The 22131-nt window shown below is 43.5% G+C and overlaps 1 long non-coding RNA gene across 1 annotated transcript in view; it reads right to left on the bottom strand.

Moving 5' to 3' along the window:
- Positions 1–8420: 8420 nt before the first annotated feature.
- Positions 8421–22131, bottom strand: part of LOC141047002 (uncharacterized) — a 78953-nt gene continuing 65242 nt past the window's right edge. Inside the window, exon 3 of the long non-coding RNA XR_012219718.1 lies at positions 8421–8574. This is a non-coding gene — a long non-coding RNA (uncharacterized lncRNA). The remainder of the gene's footprint in view (positions 8575–22131) is intronic.

The following is a 22131-nucleotide window of genomic DNA, read 5'->3' as shown; positions in this document are numbered from 1 at the left end:
GTGCAGACGCATAAGTGGGATGCTCATGCTTAAGATGGCATCATCTGCGCTTACCAGCCGTGTGCATTCCTCAAAACACTGAAGGACTTTACAGAGGTCTTTCAGCTTCGACCACTGCACATCAGACAACTCTATGTCTGCCCTCATACTGCCTGCCCGTGTATGCTCCCACAAATGCATTACAGCCTGCCTCTGTTCGCCCAGCCTCTGAACCATGTGCAGGGTGGAGTTCCACCTTGTTGCAACGTCGATAATTAGGCGGTGCTTGGGAAGGTGGAGCAATCACTGCAGCTTCTGCATACGACTGGAGTGTACGGGCGACCGGCGGATGTGCGAGCACAGTCTTTGCACCTTATGGAGCATGGCTGTTAACTCCGGATAATTATTGAGGAAGCACTGCACCACCAGGTTCAAGGTGTGAGCCAGGCAAGGTATGTGTCTGAGTTTTGAAAGGGCTATGGCTGCCACAAAATTCCGGCCGTTATCACTAACTGCCTTGCCTGCCTCAAGATGTAGACTGCCCAGCCATGACTCAGCTTGTCTCTGCAAGTATTCGGCCAGTACCTCCGCGGTATGTCTGTTGTCGCCCAAACACATCATCTTCAACACAGCCTGCTGACACTTACCACCAGCTGTTCGATAGTGGGACACCTCGTGTGCAACACTGGCAGCTGCGGATGGAGTGCGCGTGCAACTGTGCTCTGTGGACAAGCTTTCACTTCTGGAGGAGGAGGAGGGTCGAACGCCTACAGCCAACTGTTTCCTATACCGTGGGCTAGGCAGCACTGTCCCACCGCCGCTGTCCCCTGTGGACCCTGCATCCACCACATTAACCCAGTGCGCAGTGATGGACACGTAACGGCCCTGGCCATGCCTACTGGACCATGCATCTGATGTGAGGTGCACGTTTCCACTCACTGATTTCTTGAGTGCATGGACAATGCGGTCTCTCACATGCACATGGTTGGCTGGGATGGCTTTTCGTGAAAAGAAGTGCCGACTGGGTAGGTCATAGCATGGTACTGCGTAGGCCATGAGCTCATGGAAAGCTTCGCTTTCAACCAACCGGTAGGGCATCATCTCTAACGAGATTACTTTGACAATATGGGCATTCAAAGCCAGTATACGCGGATGAGAGGATGAGTACTTTCTTGTCCTACTCAGAGACTCTGGTAGGGTGAGCTGGACTTGAGAGCTGCATATGGTGGAATTAGCGGTGGACATGGCGGACTGAGAGAGGGTTGGTGATGGTGATGGTGTTGGTGGTCTTGCTGATGGCTTAGATTCAGTCTTTCATAGCAATAACATTGTGATTCCCTGACTGCTTTGGCCTTGCGGCGACACCTCAACATTTGCTGCTGGTGGTGTGCTAACTGGTGGGCTTACAGTGGGGGAAGCGATGTACTGTTGCTGATTACCTTCATTCGGAGCAGGTGCACATGTGGTACGTGAGGTTTGGTAGTCCATCCACGCTTGCAAGTGCATGGTGGGTAAATGTCTAAGCATGCAACTGGTATTCAAATTTCTCAGATTTTTCCCTCGGCTAAAGGTCTTTACAGATAACCTTTGCCTGATCATTAGGATTTTGTTAAAAAAAGTGCCACACTGCACTCTTCCTACTATGGAAGACATTTTGAGGCCTGGCACGCTGTGCTAATTTGTCCATCTGGCCAAGCTGTCCTGCAACTCTTTTGTTTTTTGTAACCCGTTTTTGGACTGTTACAGTCCTGCCAGATAACAGCTGTTGCGATGTCGATGCCTGCTGCGGATCCTCCTCCTCCTCTTCTGAGTTATTGGCAGCGGCACCCTCTTCCCCCAATAGATGCCAATCTGGGTCAACAACTGGGTCATCCATCATCTCCTCTTCAATTTCATCTGCACCTTCCTCTGTGTCAGCGTGTAAGGTGGTATAGTATGCGGGAAGGGGCACCTGAGTTTCATCAGGTTCAGATTCTGGCTCAGTACACTGCGAGAACAATGTAGTGCTCTGAGTGAATGTACCAGCAGAAAAATCTAGCAGTGGCTGTGCATCAGTGCACTCCATGTCAGATTCATCTTGGACTGGGGAATTCATGATTTAACTTGCCAACCCAGGCATGGTATGTGAAAAGAGCTCCATGAAGTAATCTGTAGTGTGGCCTGCCGCATCCTTCAGTTTTGGTAGGGGTGAAGGACACAAGGAAAGGTGTTGTTCCTGACCAGGAGCCTCTACTGACGACTCAATGCTTTTATTTTTTGAAACTTCAGACGAGGAGGCGATAGAGCTGGAGGCTGTGTCAGCAATGTAAGCCAAAAATTGTTCCTGAGCTCCGGCTTTAAAAGCGGTTTACCTACTCCCAGAAAAGGGAGCCTTCGATGCCTTGTGGAGCTAGACGATGATGCAGGCTCAACACCTCCTGCCTTAGGTGCTATTGTGCTTTTGCCACTACCAGCAGATGCACCACCACCCCCACCACCATCAGTACCAGCTGGCAACCCCCGCCCTCTTCCACGGCCTCTTCCACCATACTTCCTCATTTTTTGAAAAATGTACCCAAAATACCACCAGCTATATGGTACTGTAAAACAAGGTACAAGGTGTATATAGTATTGTGGGAAATTTGAATCTCCCTAGAGATTTTAGGAAGCTGAACTATTATCTCAGGCCCACTATAGATTACACCTCCATTTAACAGGCTGAAATTGGCTGGTGTATGACAAAGTACAAGGTGTGTCTATAGTATTGGGGAGAATTGGAAGCTCCCTAGAGATTTTAGGAGGCAGAACTATTACCTCAGGACCACTATAGATTACACCTCAATTTAACAGGCTGAAATTGGTTGGTGTATGACAAAGTACAAGATGTGTATATAGTATTGGGGAGAATTAGAAGCTCACTAGAGATATTAGGAGGCTGATAATGATGCTCTCAGTCCAAGTATGGCAGCAGGCAGCCTCATAAGCAAGACTGCTGCACACAAAAACGTGGAAAAATGAACGCTTGTTAATTGTGCAGAAAAGAGGAAGAAAAGTATTTTTGCTTTTATAAAAGCAGTTTGCACAGCAGTGTGCAAACAGCAATGCAGCTATCAGGGAGCCTTATAAGGCAGCCTAACAACCAACAGAGCTGATGCACAAAAAATATAGCCTCCCCTGTCACTGCACACAAACTGTTGTGTTTTACAGTGGAAATCGCTAACAGCAGAAGCAGTTTTTTTGTTCTTCTTCCCTGCCTAACGCTCTCCCTTATTCAGAATCAGCAGCTGCAACCTCTCCCTAATGCTAATATCAGCAGAAGTAAGATGGCGGTTGGCATGCACGTCCTTATATAGCCCCTGTGACGCCACACAATGCAAGCCAATCACTTGCATGCCCTTCTCAAAGATGGTGGTGACCGCTGCCCTTGTCATCGCGTTGCCCACAGTGTGCGTCCTCCATCATTGGCTGAAAAATGGTGCTAGAAGCATCATTTGAAGCGCGACTTTGGCGCTCTGGTCGCCGACCTCGTGGCCGACCTCACACTATGGTCGGGTTTTGTTTCATTTCATGAAACCCGACTTCAGCGAAAGTCGGCGACTTATGAATTTGACCGACCCTTTTCGTTCAACTCTAGTGATCACCTTAACCAAATCTTATTTAACCCCTTACCTACAAAGGACGTAATATTCCATCCATGTGACCCTGGACCTAACTACCATGGACGGAATATTACGTCCCAGCGATTAGCGGCACCCACGTGGTGAGCGCCGCTGATCGCGGCTGGGTGTCAGCTAATTATCATAGCTGACACCCGGCACAATGTGTCAGGAGCGGTCACGGACCGCCCCCGACACGTTAACCCCTTGCACACCGCGATCAAACGCGATCGCGGTGTACCGGGGGTTAAAGGGAAGCATCGGCAGGGAGGGGGCTCCCTCCGTGCTTCCCTGAGCCCCCCACGGCAGCGCAATGTGCAGCGCTGCTGCGGGGGGCTCTTTCCCTACAGGCCCCCGGATCCAAGATGGCGATGGGGGCCTGCAGGGAGCTGACTTCCTCACTGCCTGCAAAGCGCAGGCATGAGGAAGTCTGCAGCAGTGCCTGTGACAGATCGCTGATCTGTCACAGTGATCTGTGATGTGACAGATCAGCGATCTGTCACAGGACAGTGATGTCCCACCTGGGACAAGGTAATAAAGTAAGAAAAAAAAAAAAATAAAGTGTTAAAAATAATTTAAAAAAAATCGCTAAATAAATTAGTAAAAAAAAAAAATATTCCCCAATAAATCCATTTTTTCAAAATAAAAAAACAAAAACAATAAAAGTACACATTTGGTATCGCCGCGTCCATAATGACCTGCCCTATAAAAGTGTCCCATTAGTTAACCCCTTTAGCGAACCCCTTAAAAAATAAAAAACGACGCAAAAAATAATGATTTATTATCATACCACCGAACAAAAAGTGCAATAACGCGCGATCAAAAAGATGCATATAAATATCAATGGTACCGCTGAAAACGTCATCTTGTCCCACAAAAAACGAGCTGCCAAACAGCATCATCCGCAAAAAAGCAAAAAAAAGTTATAGCTCGCAGAATAAAGCGATACAAAAATAATTATTTTTTATATAAAATTGTTTTCATTGCAAAAAACCGACAAAACATAAAAAAAGACCTAAATGAGGTATCTGTAACCGTACTGACCCGAAGAATAAAAACGCTTTATCAATTTTACCGCACGCGGAACAGTGTAAACGCACCCCCCCAAAAGAAATTCATGAAACGCTGGTTTTTGTTCATTCTGCGTCCCAAAAATCGAAATAAAAAGCGATCAAAAATGTCATGTGCCCGAAAATGGTACCAATAAAAACATCAACTCGTCCCGCAAAAAATAAGACCTCACATGACTTGGTGGGTCAAAATACGGAAAAATTATAGCTCACAATATGTGGTGATGCAAAAACGATTTTTACAATAAAAAGTGTCTTTTAGCGTGCGACAGCCGCCAAACATAAAAACCGCCATAAATCGTAAATCAAACCCCCCGTTATCACCCCCTTAGTTAGGGAAAAATAATAAAACTAAAAGAAAATGTATTTATTTCCATTTTCCCGCTAGGGTTAGGGCTAGGGTTAGGGTTAGGGCTAGGGCTCAGATTAGGGTTAGGGGTGTGTTGAGGTTAGGGTTGGAGTTATAATTAGGGGGTTTCCACTGTTTGGGCACATCAGGTGCTCTCCAAAGGCAACATGGCGTCTGATCTCAATTCCAGTCAATTCTGCGTTGAAAAAGTCAAATGGTGCTCCTTCCCTTCCAAGCTCTGCCATGCGCCCAAACAGTGTTTTACCCCCACATGTAGGGTATCAGCCTACTCAGGACAAATTACAAAACAACTTTTGGGGTCCTATTTCTCCTGTTACCCTTAGGAAAATAAAAAATTGGGGGCAAAATATAATTTTGCGGAAAAAAATGTCTTTTTTATTTTCACGCCCAGGCGTTATAAACTTCTGTGAAGCACTTGGGGGTTCAAAGTGCTCTCCACACATCTAGATAAGCTCCGTGGGGGGTCTAGTTTCCAAAATGGGGTCACTTTTGGGGAGTTTCAATAGTTTAGGTACATCAGGGGCTCTCCAAACGCACATGACACCCGCAGACCAATCCATCAAAGTCTGCATTCCAAAACGTCACTACTTCCCTTACGAGCCCCGACGTGTGCCCATACAGTAGTTTTCTCCCACATATGAGGTATCAGCGTACTCAGGACAAATTGGACAACAACTTTTGGGGTCCAATTTCTCCTGTTACCCTTGGGAAAATAAAAAAATGGGGACTAAAAGATGATGTTTGTTGAAAAAATACGATATTTTTATTTTCACGCCCGGTCGTTATAAACTTCTGTGAAGCCCTTGGGGGTTCAAAGTGCTCACCACACATCTAGATAAGTTCCTCAGGGGGTCTAGTATCCAAAATGGGATCATTTGTGGGGGGTTTCCACTGTTTAGGTACATTAGGGGCTCTCCAAAGGCAACATGACACCCACAGACCATTCCATCAAAGTCTGCATTCCAAAACGTCACTACTTCCCTTAAGAGCCCCGACGTGTCCCCATACAGTAGTTTTCTCCCACATATGGGGTGTCAGCGTACTCAGGACAAATTGGACAACAACTTTTGGGGTCCAATTTCTCCTGTTACCCTTGGAAAAATAAAAAAATGGGGACTAAAAGATGATGTTTGTGGAAAAAATACGATTTTTTTATTTTCACGCCCGGACGTTATAAACTTCAGTGAAGCACTGGGGGGTTCAAAGTGCTCACCACACATCTAGATAAGTTCCTTGGGGGGTCTAGTTTCCAAAATGGTGTCATTTGTGGGGGGTTTCTACTGTTTTGGTACATCAGGGGCTTTCCTAACGCGACATGGTGTCCGATCTCAATTCCAGCCAAAAACGTCAAATGGCGCTGCTTCCCTTCCGAGCTCTGCCATGCGCCCAAATAGTGGTTTACACCCACATGTGGGGTATCAGCGTACTCAGGATAAATTGCACAATATCTTTTAGGGTCCTGTTACTTTTGGAAAAATAAGAATTGAGGGTGAAAAGATCATTTTTGTGGAAAAAATATGATTTTTTAATTGTACTGCTGTACGTTATAAACTTCTGTGAAGCCCTTGGGGGTTCAAAGTTCTCACCACACATCTAGATAAGTTCCTTGGGGGGTCTAGATTCCAAAATGGTGTCATTTGTGGGGGGTTTCCACTGTTTTGGTACATCAGGGGTTTTCCAATCGCGACATGGTGTCCGATCTCAAATCTAGCCAAAAACGTCAAATGGCGCTGCTTCCCTTCCGAGCTCTGCTATGCGCCCAAATAGTCATTTACACCCACATATGGGGTATCAGCGTACTCAGGACAAATTGCACAATAACTTTTAGGGTCCTGTTACCCTTGGAAAATAAAAATTGGGGGTGAAAAGATCATTTTTGTGGAAAAAATATGATATTTTAATTGTACCGCTGTACGTTATAAACTTCTGTGAAGCCCTTGTGGGTTCAAAGTTCTCACCACATATCTAGATAAGTTCCTTTGGGGGTCTAGTTTCCAAAATGGGGTCACTTGGGGGTTTCCACTGTTTAGGTACATCAGGGGCTCTCCAAACGCGACATGGTGTCCGATCTGAATTCCAGCCAATTTTGCATTGAAAAAGTCAAACGGCGCTCCTTCCCTACTGAGGTCTGCCATGCGCCGAAACAGTGGTTCCCCCCCACATATCAGGTATCAGCGTACTCAGGACAAATTGCACAATAACTTTTGCAGTCCAATTTCTCCTGTTACCCTTGGTAAAATAAAGAAAATTGAACCTGAAGTATTTTTTTGTGAAAAAAAGTTAAATGTTCATTTTTTTTTAATATTCAAAAAATTCCTGTGACGCACCTAAAGGGTTAATAAACTTCTTGAATGTGGTTTTAAGCATCTTAAGGGGTGCAGTTTTTAGAATGGTGTCACTTTTGGGTATTTTCTATCATATAGACCCCTCAAAGTGGCTTCAAATGTGAAGTGGTCCCTAAAAATAAAATGGTGTTGCAAAAATGAGAAATCGCTGGTCAATTTTTAACCCTTATAACTTCCTAACAAAAAAAAATTTTGGTTCCAAAATTGTGCTGATGTAAAGTAAACGTGTGGGAAATGTTATGTATTAAGTTTTTTGTGTGCCGTATCGCTGTGATTTAAGGGCATAAAAATTAAAAGTTGGAAAATTGCGAAATTTTCAAAATTTTCGCCAAATTTCGTTTTTTTTCACAAATAAACGCAAGTTATATGAATGCAATTTTACCACTAACATGAAGTACAATATGTCACGAGAAAACAATGTCAGAATCACCGGGATCCATGGAAGCGTTCCAGAGTTATGACCTCATAAATGTACAGTGGTCAGAATTGTAAAAATTGGCCCGGGAGTTAACGTGCAAACCACCCTTGGTAGTGAAGGGGTTAATGAAGGAAAGTATACCAGCTCAGTTTGCATGTAATAAAAAATATCAGTCAAATTCAAGGAGAAAGTTCTGCATTTGGCAGCGCAGCCTGCAGCTCATCGTTTTTGCTGTTGCCTTGCGGGCTAAAGGTTCACAGTTAAAAATCAAAAAATACAAAGAGAAACTAAGTACACAGCACAGAAATGCCTCAAAGAAGAGAAACTACTGAGCAATGAACTCAGCAAAACGCACGAGACATCATACACAGTCAGAGGAAGTTGGGACGTAATGTTAACCTCCCATGACAGTGGGATAGCTCCCCCAACTTGGGATTGTCCCGCTGGATCCATGACAGTACGGAGTTATTCTATTATTATCCTAATGAACATCTGATTGAGTTTACATACATTGACCATTCTTCCTGTAAAATAGGGATACAGCATTCTTTCCTCAAAGTAAAGTATAAGCATGTACATGAAGTATTTGATCTGTGACATCAACAAAAAAATATCATAGGTTTCAAAAGACACAAATCTTGAAACATAAGTAATCATTTTAATGTTGGCTCAATAATGTTGCTTATAAGGTTGGTGTAGCATCTGGAAACTTGGCTCGCCATGTGCAGCAGTTCTTGTCTAATACCTGATATTTGTCCTAGAAAAAAATTACATTAACAGATTATTGTAAGTTTATTAATTATAAATTAGTTAAAAACTAAATTGCCATAAAAGAACTTATAATTTTGCAAATTTACAGTGCCTTGCAAAAGTATTCGGCCCCCTGGAACTTTACAACCTTTTCTCACATATGCTTCAAACATAAAGATACCAAATGTAAATCTTTGGTGAAGAATCAACAAGTGGGACACAATAGTGAAGTTGAATGAAATTTATTGGTTATTTTAAATTTTTGTGGAAATTCAAAAACTGAAAAGTGGGGCGTGCAATATTATTTGGCCCCTTTAACGTAATACTTTTTTGTGCCACTTTTTGTTGCGATTACAGCTGCAAGTCACTTGAGGTATGTCTCTATCAGTTTTGTACATCAAGAAACTGAAATTCTGGCCCATTCTTCCTTGGCAAACAGCTCGAGCTCAGTGAGGTTTGATGACAATCGTTTATGAACAGCAGTTTTCAGCTCATTCCACAAATTCTTGATTGGATTCAGGTCTGGACTTTGACTTAGCCATTCTAACACCTGGATACGTTTATTTGTGAACCATTACATTGTAGATTTTGCTTTATGTTTGGGATTATTGTCTTGTTGGAAGACAAATCTCCGTCCCAGTCTCAGGTCTTTTGCAGACTCCAACAGGTTTTCTTCAAGAATGGTCCTGTATTTGGCTCCATCCATCTTCCCATCAATTTTAATCATCTTCCCTGTCCCTGCTGAAGAAAACCAGGCCCAAACCATGATGCTGCCACGCCATTTTTGAAAGTGGGGATGGTGTGTTCAGGGTGATGAGCTGTGTTGCCTTTAACCTCTTTCTGTCATGTGACGTACTATCCCATCTATGTGCCCTGGGACTTAATTCGTGGTGGTGAGCACCGCTGATCGCGGCCAGGTGTCAGCTGATTATCACAGCTGACACCCGGCACAATGTGTCAGGGGCAGTCACGGACCCCCCCGACATGTTAACCCCTTGCACACCGCGGTCAAATACGAGTGCGGTGTACCGGGGGTTAAAGGGAAGCATCGGCAGGGAGGGGGCTCCCTCGTGCTTCCCTGAGCCCCCCACAGCAGCGCAATGTACAGCGCTGCTGCGGGGGTCTCCATCCCTGCAGGTCCCCGGATCCAAGATGACGACTGCAAAGCGCAGGCAAGGAGGAAGCCTGTGTAGTGCCTGTGACAGATTGCTGATCTGTCACAGTGATCTGTGATGTGACAGATCAGCAATCTGTCACACGATAGTGATGTCCCACCTGGGACAATGTAATAAAGTTAAAAAAAGTGTAAAAATAATTTAAAAAAAAATCGCTAAATAAATTAAAAAAAAAAAAATATTCCCTAATAAATTCATTTTTTGGAAATAAAAAAAAAAACAATAAAAGTACACATATTCGGTATCGCAGCGTCCATAACGACCTGCCCTATAAAACTGTCCCATTAGTTAACCCCTTTAGCAAACCCCTTAAAACATAAAAGTAAAAAACGAAGCAAAAAATAATGATTTATTATCATACTGCCGAACAAAAAGCGCAATAACGCGCGATCAAAAAGACGCATATGAATATGCATGGTATCGCTGAAAACGTCATCTTTTTCTGCAAAAAACAAGCTGCCAAACCGCATCATCAGTGAAAAAATAAAAAAGTTATAGCTCGCAGAATAAAGCGATGCAAAAATAATTATTTTTTATAGAAAATTGTTTTCATTGCATAAAAGCGCCAAAACATAAAAAAACGACCTAAATGAGGTATCGCTGTAACCAAACTGACCCCAAGAATAAAAGTGCTTTATCAATTTTACCGCACGCGGAACGGTGTAAACACACCCCCTAAAAGAAATTCATGAAACGCTGGTTTTTGTTCATGCTGCGTCCCAAAAATCGGAATAAAAAGCGATCAAAAGATGTCACATGCCCGAACATGATACGAATAAAAGCATCAACTCATCCCGCAAAAAATAAGACCTCACATGACTCAGTGGGTCAAAATATGGAAAAATTATAGCTCTCAATATGTGGTGATGCAAAAGCTATTTTTACAAAAAAAAGCGTCTTTTAGCGTGTGACAGCTGCCTAACATAAAAACCATCATAAATAGTAAATCAAACTCCCCGTTATCACCCCCTTAGTTAGCAAAAAATAACAAAATAAAAAAAATGTATTTATTCCATTTTACCATTGGGGTTAGGGCTAGGGCTGAGATTAGGGTTAGGGGTGTGCTGGGGTTAGGGTTGGAGTTAGAATTGGGGGGTTTCCACTGTTTCGGCACATCAGGTGCTCTCCAATTGCAACATGGCATCTGATCTCAATTCCAGCCAATTCTGCTTTGAAAAAGTCAAATGGTGCTCCTTCCCTTCCAAGCTCTGCCATGCACCCAAACAGTGTTTTACCCACACATATAGGGTATCAGCGTACTCAGGACAAATTGCAAAACAACTTTTTGGGTCCAATTTCTCCTGTTACCCTTAGGAAAATAAAAAATTGGGGGCAAAAATATCATTTTTGTGTAAAAAAAAATGTTTTTTTTATTTTCACGCCCGGGCGTTATAAACTTCTGTGAAGCCCTTGGGGGTTCAAAGTGCTCACCACACATCTAGATAAGTTCCTTAGGGGGTCTAGTTTCCAAAATGGTGTCACTTATGGGGGTTTCCACTGTTTAGGTACATTTGGGGCTCTCCAAAGGCAACATGACACCCGCAGACCATTCCATCAAAGGCTGCATTGCAAAACGTCACTACTTCCCTTCCGAGCCCCGACGTGTGCCCATACAGTAGTTTTCTCCCACATTTGGGGTATCAGCATACTCAGGACAAATTGGATAACAACTTTTCGGGTCCAATTTCTCCTGGTACCCTTGGAAAAATAAAAAAATTGGGGACTAAAAGATCATGTTTATTGATAAAATACGATTTTTTTATTTTCACGCCTGGTCGCACTGGGGGGGTTCAAAGTGCTCACCACACATCTAGATAGGTTCCTTGGGGGGTCTAGTTTCCAAAATGGTGTAATTTGTAGGGGGTTTTCACTGTTTTGGTACATCAGGGGCTTTCCAAAGGCGACATGGTGTCCGATCTCAATTCCAGCCAAAAACGTCAAATGGCGCTACTTCCCTTCCAAGCTCTGCCATGCGCCCAAATAGTGGTTTACCCCCACATGTGGGGTATCAGCGTACTCAGGACAAATTGCACAATAACTTTTAGGGTCCTGTTACCCTTGGAAAAATAAGAATTGAGGGTGAAAAGATCATTTCTGTGGAAAAAATATGATTTTTGTATTGTACGGCTGTACGTTATAAACTTCTGTGAAGCCCTTGGGGGTTCAAAGTTCACACCACACATCTAGATAAGTTACTTGGGGGGGTCTAGTTTGAAAAATGGTGTCATTTGTGGGGGGTTTCCACTGTTTTGGTACATCAGGGGTTTTCCAATCGCGACATGGTGTCCGATCTCAATTCCAGCCAAAAACGTCAAATGGCGCTGCTTCCCTTCTGAGCTCAGCCATGCGCCAAAATAGTTGTTTACACCCACATTTGGGGTACCAACGTACTCAGGACAAATTGCACAATAACTTTTAGGGTACTGTTACCCTTGGGAAAATAAAAATTGGGGGTGAAAAGATCATTTTTGTGGAAAAAATATGATTTTTTAATTGTACCGCTGTACGTTATAAACTTCTGTGAAGCCCTTGTTGGTTCAAAGTTCTCAACACATATCTAGATATTTTCCTTGGGGGGTCTAGTTTCCAAAATGGGGTCACTTGTGGGGGGTTTCCACTGTTTAGGTATATCAGGGACTCTCCAAATGTGACATCGCGTCCAATCTGAATTCTAGCCAATTTTGCATTGAAAAAATCAAACAGTGCTCCTTCCCTTCTGAGCTCTGCCATGCTCCGAAACAGTGGTTCCCCCCCACATATCAGGTATTAGCTACCTTGGATCTAATCCTTATAAACAGGGAGGAAATGGTTGAGGAGGTAAAAGTGGCTGGGACCCTAGGAGGTAGCGACCATGCTATTTTAGAATTTTGGATAACTAGAGGAGGAAGACCTGTGAAGACTCAGACGTCAAGGTTAGATTTCAGAAAGGCAGATTTTAAGGGATTCAGAAAGAGAATTGGAGGGATCCAATGGCTGGATATCCTTAAAGACAAAAATGTCCAGGAAGGATGGGAAATCTTGAAAAGTGAAATTCTCAAAGCACAATTGTTAACAATTCCGAAAAGAGGGAAGAATAGGAAGCATTTAAGGAAACCAGGATGGATGAACACAGAACTTAAGCACATGCTAAAAAGGAAGAAAAAAATGTTTATAAAATGGAAAGAGGGAGGTATATCTAAAGAAGAATATAATGCTGTCTGCAGAACCTGCAGGGCACAAATCAAATTATCTAAAGCTGAAAATGAATTGAGGCTTGCAAGAGATGTCAAAAGCAATAATAAAGGATTTTGGGGATATGTCAAAAGTAAAAGAAAAGTCAAAGATGCTATAGGATTTTTACAGGATGAATGATGAAATGGTAAGACAGGATGTTGAGAAGGCCGAACTTTTAAATTCCTATTTTGCATCTGTTTTCTCTCAGAAAGGAAATGTAACATCAACTGTTCTTCACTGTCCTATTAAGGGAATAGAAGAATCCAGGATATCTATAAACAGAAAGATAGTGAGGAAACACTTAGCTAACCTAAATGAATTCAAGTCTCCAGGTCCAGATGAATTACACCCCAGAGTACTGAAGGAGATAGCAGAAGAAATTTTTGAACCCCTCTCCATAATCTTTGAAAATTCTTGGAGAACAGGAGAAGTCCCAGAAGACTGGAGAAGAGAAAATGTTGTTCCTATCTTCAAAAAGGGGAAGAAGGTGGACCCAGGCAACTATAGGCCGGTGAGTCTGACTTCTATACCAGGAAAGATCTTTGAACAGATTATTAAACAACATGTATGTCAGTACATGGATAAGAATGAAGTGATTAAACAGAGTCAGCATGGGTTTGTTACTAATAGGTCATGTCAAACTAACTTAATTTCCTTCTATGACGGAATCACTGATTGGGTGGATCAAGGAAATGCTGTAGATATAGTATATCTTGACTTCAGCAAAGCATTTGACAAAGTATCTCATACAATCCTTATTGAAAAAATGACTAAGTATGGAATGGACAAGGCAACTGTTGGGTGGATTCATAACTGGCTTAGTGATCGGACCCAAAGAGTGGTCGTAAATGGCTGCACATCCAGTTGGAAGAATGTGTCAAGTGGGGTACCACAGGGCTCTGTCCTGGGCCCTGTATTGTTGAACATCTTTATCAATGATTTAGATGAAGGAATTGAGGGTAAACTGATTAAATTTGCTGATGACACAAAGCTAGGAGGGATAGCTAATACTAGAGAAGAGAGAGAGAGGATTCAAAAAGATATAAATAAACTGGAGAAGTGGGCAGCAACTAACAGAATGGTTTTTAACAGGGAAAAATGCAAAGTACTACATCTGGGCAATAAAAATGAAAAAAGCATATACAGAATGGGAGGAATAGGGCTAAGCAACAGCACATGTGAAAAAGACTTGGGTATACTAATAGATCACAGACTGAATATGAGTCAACAGTGTGAAGACATTATTTCCCTCTACTCCTCTTTGGTCAGACCTCATCTGGAATATTGTGTTCAGTTTTGGGCACCACATTTTAAAAAAGACATCAACAAACTGGAGCGAGTTCAGAAAAGAGCGACCAGAATGGTGACCGGTCTGCAAACCCTGTCTTATGAGGAAAGGTTGCAGGATTTGGGAATGTTTAGTTTGAAAAAGAGAAGACTGAGAGGAGACTTAATAGCTGTCTACAAATATCTAAAGGGCTGTCACATTGTAGAAGGATCAACTTTATTCTCATTTGCACAAGGAAAGACTAGAAGTAATGGGATGAAACTGAATGGGAGGAGACACAGATTAGATATTAGAAAAAACTTTTTGACAGAGTGATCAATGAGTGGAACAAGCTGCCACGAGAAGTGGTGAGTTCTCCTTCAATGGAAGTCTTCAAACAGAGGCTGGACATACAACTGACTGGGATGATTTAGCGAATCCTGCTTTGAGCAGGGGGTTGGACCAGATGGCCCAGGAGGTCCTTTCCAACTCTATGATTCTATGATTCTATGATACTCAGGACAAACTGCACAATTTTTGCAGTCCAACTTCTCCTGCTACCCTTGGTAAAATAAAAAAAATTGAACCTGAAGTATTTTTTTTGTGAAAAAAAGTTAAATGTTCATTTTTTTTTTAAATATTCAGAAAATTCCTGTGAAGCAACTGAAAGGTTAATAAACTTCTTGAATGTGGTTTTGAGCACCTTAAGGGGTGCAGTTTTTAGAATGGTATCACTTTTGGGTATTTTCTATCATATAGACCCCTCAAAGTGGCTTCAAATGTGATGTGGTCCGTAAAAATAAAATGGTGTTGCAAAAATGAGAAATCGCTGGTCAACTTTTAACCCTTATAACTTCCTAAGAAAAAAAAATTTGGGTTCCAAAATTGTGCTGATGTAAAGGAAATATGTGGGAAATGTTACTTATTAAGTTTTTTGTGTGCCGTATCTCTGTAATTTAAGGGCATAAAAATTCAAAGTTGGAAAATTGTGAAATTTTCAAAATTTTCGCCAAATTTCCATTTTTTTCACAAAAAACACAAGTTATGTGAATGAAATTTTACCACTAGCATGAAGTACAATATGTCATGAGAAAACAATGTCAGAATCACCAGGATCCATGGAAGCATTCCAGAATTATTACCTCATAAAGGGACAGTGGTCAGAATTGTAAAAATTGGCCCGGTCATGAACGTGCAAACCACCCTTGGGGGTTAAGGGGTTAAGCCAAACATATCGTTTGGCATTGTTGCTGATTTTGGTTTCATCTGACCAGAGCACCTTCTTCCATATGTTTGGTGTGTCTCCTAGGTGGCTTGTTGCAAACTTTAAATGACACTTTTTATGGCTATCTTTGAGAAATGGCTTTCTTCTTGCCACTCTTCCATAAAGACCAGATTTGTACAGTGTATGACTGATTGTTGTCCTATGGACAGACTGTCTGACCTCAGCTGTAGATCTCTGCAGTTCATCCAGGGTGATCATGAGCCTCTTGGCTGCGTCTCTGATCAGTCTTCTCCTTGTTTGAGATGAAAGTTTAGAGGGACGGCCGGGTCTTGGTAGATTTGCAGTGGTATGATACTCCTTCCATTTCAATATGATCTCTTGCACAGTGCTCCTTGGGATGTTTAAAGTTTTAGAAATCATTTTGTATCCAAATCCAGCTTTAAACTTCTCCACAACAGTATCATGGACCTGCCTGTTGTCTTCCTTGGTCTTCATGATGCTCTCTGTGCTTCAAACAGAACCCTGAGACTATCACAGAGCAGGTGCATTCATACGGAGACTTGATTACACACAGGTGGATTATATTTATCATCATTAGTCATTTAGGACAACACTGGATCATTCAGAGATCCAGAATGAACTTCTGGAGTGAGTTTGCTGCACTGAAAGTAAAGGGGCCGAATAATATTGCACGCGCTACTTTTCAGTTTTTGTATTTTCAGAAAAATTTAAAATAACCAATAAATTTCATTCAACTTCACAATTGTGTCTCACTTGTAGATTCTTCAGCAAAAATTTACATTTGGTATCTTTATGTTTGAAGCATGATATGTGGGAAAAGGTTGAAAAGTTCCAGGGGTCCGAATACTTTCGCAAGGCACTGTATGTAAACAAATTCAATCAACCATTTTGCTCTCTAATATGCATGTTTTAAGACAATATTTTGCAAAAAGTGCCCGACATGTGTAATTCAAAATAAAATATGCACCAATGGATACTTCCATTAATAACCGTGTCTTATAGCACCACAAATAATGTTGTACAGTAAAATAAGGTAGATCGGCTGGAGAAAAAATAGCGCAACAGAGTCTTATCTGATAAACATTCAGAATTAAGAATAGCACATTATGCTGACCTGATCCATAGAACTATGCGTTTAAGAATGTTATTCAGCTGCTGTGGACTCATGGGTCGTCAAACCACTTACAATAGAAACCAGGAAGGATTTATGGACTTGTTCACGCTGCTGTTTATTGAAGACAACTCTATGTCTTTTCCTGAATAAGAAGTGTGTGGAATAAAAACGCATGTGTAATTAATTTTCTGAAATTGGTGTCTTCAATAAATTTGATTACATCATCCTTTTTATACATGTCCTACTCCAAGCTGTATAGGCTTTAAAGCCAACTGCCAATTATGTAAATCAGGTGATTTGTATCTCTGTAATGAGAAGGTGTGTGTGGTCTAATGACATCAACACCCTATATAAGGTGTGCTTAATTATTAGGTAACTTCCTTTCCTTTGGCAAAATGGGTCAGAAGAGAGATTTGACGGACTCTGAAAAGTCAAAAATTGTGAGATGTGTCTTGCAGAGGGATGCAGCAGTCTTGAAATTGCCAAACTTTTGAAGTGTGATCACTGAACAATCAAGCGTTTCATGGCAAATAGCCAACAGGGTCGCAAGAAGCGTGTTGATTATAAAAGGCTCAAAATAACTGCCCATGAATTGAGGAAAATCAAGAGTGAAGCTGCCAAGATGCCATTTGCCACCAGTTTTGCCATATTTCAGAGCTGCAATGTTACTGGAGTATCAAAAAGCACAAGGTGTGCCATACTCAGGGACATGGCCAAGGTAAGGAAGGCTGGAAAACGACCACCTTTGAACAAGAAACATAAGAAAAAATGTCAAGACTGGGCCAAGAAATATGTTAAGACAGTTTTTTGTATGGTTTTATGGACTGTTGAAATGAGAGTGACTCTTGATGGGCCAGATGGATGGGCTCAAGATGGATGGGCTCAAGGCTGGATCAGTAAAGGCAAGAGAGCTCCACTCTGACTCAGATGCCAGCAAGGTGGAGGTGGGGTACTGGTATGGGCTTGTATCATCAAAGATGAACTTGTGGGACCTTTTCAGGTTGAGGATGGAGTGAAGCTCAACTCCCAGACCTACTGCCAGTCTCTGGAAGACACCTTCTTCAAGCAGTGGTACAGGCAGAAGTCTGTATCGTGCAAGAAAAAAAAGATTTTCATGCAGGACAATGCTCCATCACATGCATCTAAATACTCCACAGCGTGGCTGCCCAGTAAAGGTCTAAAAGAAGAAAAAATAATGACAAGGCCCCCTTGTTTACCTGATCCCCATAGAGAACCTGTGGTCCCTCATAAAATGTGAGATCTACAGGGAGTGAAAACATTACACCTCTCGGAACAGTGTCAGGGAGGCTGTGATGGCTGCTGGATGCAATGTTGATCGTAAACAGATCAAGCAACTGACAGAATGTATGGATGGAAGGACTTTGAGTGTCATCATAAAGAAAGGTGGCTATGTTGGTCACTTTTTTGGGGTTTTTAATGTCAGAAATGTTTATTTCTACATTTTTTGTTGTTATATTGGTTTACCTGGTGAAAATAAACAAGTGAGATGGGTATATACTTGGTTTTTATTAAGTTGTCTAATAATTCTGCACTGTAATAGTTACCTGCACAAACAGATATCCTCCTAAGAAAGCCAAATCTAAAAAACCCCACTCCAGCTTCCAAAAATATTAAGCTTTGATATTTATGACTCTTTTCGGTTGATTGAGAACATAGCTGTTGTTCAATAATAAAAAGAATCCTCTCAAATACAACTTGCCTAATAATAATTATGCAAACAGTGTATAATGCTCCATATACTGTATAATGGGCCCCATTTATAATGCTCCAGTGTATAATGGGCCCCGTATATGATGCTCAGGTGTATGATGGACCACATTTACAATATAATGCGCAGGTGTATGATGGGCCCCATGGATGATGCTCCAGTGTATGATGGGCCCCATTTATAATGTTCCATATATAATGTGCCCAATAAGATGCTCCAGTGTATAATGGACCCTATCTATGATGCTCAAGTGTAAATGTGGTGCCCTCAGGAGTATGGTCACCACGCTGGCATTGCCTTCCTCCAGGGAGGGTGATGTCAGGCGTGGAAGTGATGAAGGGTCTCTCTAGTAGTTAACCATGTCATGCAACACAGTTCCCACTCCAGGCCAGCAGAGGGAGCTCTGAACCAGAATTTGGGGAGGAGTGCTCCCTGAGGGCCAGAAAGGGAAATTACTTAGTGTGAGGAGGGCAAAGAGTGTAGACGTGTGGAGAGAAGCTGGAGGTTGAGCTGAGGATAGAGAGTTCCCTCCCAGTGATAGCGCATGATCTGGAGCCTGGTCTACACGGTTGTAAGGATACTGAAGGTCCTGCAACAGAAACCAGAGGAATAGGAAGCTGTAAATGCTCTATTCCCAACTAAGACTCGGAGGCACAACAGCGAAGGGTGAGCCAAGAGAGATAGAAGGCTACAGCTGTCTGCCATACGAGGTAGATCCAAAAGGGAAGAAGAAAGAGGAACGTCAGTGTAACAATGTACTGCATGTACCTCAAGTAAGCGCTAGAGAGGAGACTACACAACCCATCTGACAGAGAGATTCCTAAGTTGCTTCCAGGCTAATGATCTCCTGTGCCATCTGTAATCTGGACCCTGGACTGCACTTACAAGTAAAGGTAAAGAAAATACATTCTGCTGTGTCCTTGCCTTCTTCCTACAACTTCTTCAGCACTGCTACATCTCTGTGCCACACACTGCACCCTCTTCCCCAACACCTATCTACGCTGCCCTGGGACCAACAGCCCTGCCTGTGGAGGGCTACAACATCTTTGCTGCACTACACCATCTGTCCCAGAGGATCTGTCTGCAGTGTTGGCTTAACACCTTCATTGCCGAACACCACAGGTGGCATCACAAATCACTTCTAAACTTTATTTCACCACTCAAACTCCCTTTTACATGGGCGCCCAGGGCCACGGACCGGGTCACTGCCGCTTTGACATTCCCCTCTGAAGGACCGGCCCGGTACCGAGTACCCCACAGCCCTGGGAAGGCGACCCATTTTGGCGTCACGAACAGGATTACGGAGCCCGGTATCCTCCGGTCTTGTGTGCAAGAGACTGTTTTGTGTACTGTGGACTGTTGGCACCATTGCCGCCATTATCCCGCTGCTTGGCGCGCGCGGGAAACCAGAGAGGCGGGCCGTCGTGGGCGGAGCCTGCCAAAGAGCGCGAGGAAGTGAAGTGCCGTGCGGGAAGAGAGGACAGGGCGGGAGAAGCTGAGGCCTACAGCCGGTAAGCTGCTTGACCCCGAGGCCTGGCAACCATTAACTAGGGGGAAGGAGAATGTCCGAGGCATGCGCCGATGCAGCTGTGGACGCCCCTGCAGACCCCACAGTGCCGCTGAATCCAGCAGCCAGTGTTGCTTCCAGGGCACCGCAAGAAACAGCGCCCTCTGCAGCAGTCCCCATAATGCCACTGTCTATGCCTTACATACCGGGAGCAGCCTGGCTACTGCAGTATTCAGGGGAGTCACATACCCTGATTGAATTTAAAGAAAGACTGTGCAGTTTGTTTGAGGTGTATCCTCTATCTGAAAGCCAGAAGGTGAACATCCTGATTGGGCAGCTAACAGGTGCACCACAGAGAGAAGTAAAAGCCTGGCAGGACAATGACAAAGAGACTGTTAAAAAGATTTTGGCCAAGCTAAGAAGCAGCTTTGACACTCGCACTGCAGCTGAAATCAAGATGAGGTTCTTTGGATGTAAACAGAAATCACAGGTCAATATAAGGGACTATGCTCTTAGCCTGCAGGAGGCGCTGCGAGCCGTCAAGCAGATTGACCCTGACAGTGTGAAAGATGGAGACAGACTGTTAAAGGAGCAATTCATTGAGGGACTCCTATCCAGTACCCACAGAGCACAGCTGCGCATCATAGCCCTACAGAACCCTGACTTAGACTTTGCTGATTTCAAGGACAGGGCTCTCCGGGTGCTGCAGGAACCAACTGTCAGCCGTCCAGCGCCCCCTAGGCACCAAGCGATCACCTACCACCAGGAAGCAACATCTTTCCCTTCCATCCCTGTGGAGGCTGATGCACAGACTCTGGATAAAGATTCGACAGAAGAGCTGCGTCTTCAGGTCCAGGAGTTGACCAAAGGGATGGCTGCACTTACTAAAACCGTGCAGTCCCTGCAGGTGTCCTCCAAGGAGAAGATCCAGCTTTCTTCCAGTCCAGAGGATGTCCCGTGGCTCCGGAAGAGGAGAACCCTGCCACTCCGAGGGAGGAACAGCGATCGCTATGACCAGGACGGACGTTCCATCTGTCCTCACTGCCACAAGGAAGGTCACCTTGCAAGATTCTGTTATTTAAACGAGCAACCCCTGGGGCAGAGGGCCAACCCCCAGGAGTAGGACCACAAGGCCCAAGGAACTGGCGAGCCAAGTATGTTGGAGAGAGACCGATCCTTCCAGTGGTGATTGACGGCATCCCCATGAACGCTTTGCTGGACACTGGCTCCCAGGTGACCACTAAGCCCTATATCCTCTACAAGCGGTATTGGGCTGACTCTGAACTTATCCATGGCCCAAGTGATGAACTGACAGTAGTTGCCAGTAATGGTCAGTCTTTACCGCAAGTGGGATGTAAAGAAATTACTGTTAAAGTGGGTAGAGTAGAGTTAAAATCTCAAGGTCTGATAGTTGTGGATATTGATCAACGAGAATGTAATCCCATGATGACTCTTGGTACAAATGTAATTGAAAATTGTCTTTCCGAGGTTATTGTCTTGCTGCAACACGTGGCTGAGACTGCTGGTTCCAGTGAACAACGAGTCCTGCAGAAGGAGATCAAGGCCCTTATGCAAAGACAGCAGGTAGAACTCTCTGGCAGAGAAATTGGCAGCGTCAGAGTGAGTGATGCTTTCCCCATTGCAATACCCCCCATATGTGAAATGTTGATTTGGTGTCGGGCAGCCATGGGCCTCAGAGAAAAAGATTACCAGGCATTGGTAGAGCTAGTATACTCTCATAGCAGGCCCACTGTCCTGACAGCCAGAGGGGTAGTTGATGTGCGTAAAGGGAGAGTACCTGTACGCCTTTTGAATTGTGGGGACGAGGAGGCCACAATACCTCGGTATGCCACAGTTGCTAAGCTGCTCACTGTCAGTAATAATGCAATGCAGGCAGCAGAGCCCTTGGTCTCATCCGACCAGGTGGAGGACAATGGCTCTGTAAAGCAGCGGGAGGAGTGGTGTCAGCAACTGCAGGTGGGAATTGACTCCACCCCGTCATACCAAAAGAACGCGGTTTACAGAGTGACCCAGGAGTATGAGCGGGTATTTAGTAAACACCCTCTAGATTTTGGGAAGGCAAAAAAGGTTCAACATCATATCCCTACTGGAGATCATCCACCCATAAAAGAAAGGTACCGGCCTATACCCCCAACACAATACCAATGTGCCAAAGGTATGTTGAGAGAAATGAAGGAAGCAGGGGTTATCAGAGACAGTTGTAGCCCCTGGGCAGCTCCAATAGTTTTTGTAAAGAAAAAGGATGGTACCATGAGAATGTGTGTTGATTACAGGAAAATTAACAGCATTACA

The sequence above is a fragment of the Dendrobates tinctorius genome, unplaced genomic scaffold, assembly GCF_039654945.1.
Source record: "Dendrobates tinctorius isolate UK_male_01 unplaced genomic scaffold, ASM3965494v1 ptg000125l, whole genome shotgun sequence".
Classification (NCBI taxonomy): Eukaryota; Metazoa; Chordata; class Amphibia; order Anura; family Dendrobatidae; genus Dendrobates; species Dendrobates tinctorius.
The sequence above is the reverse complement of the archived record's forward strand: the minus strand, read 5'-3'. Positions and strand labels throughout refer to the sequence as shown.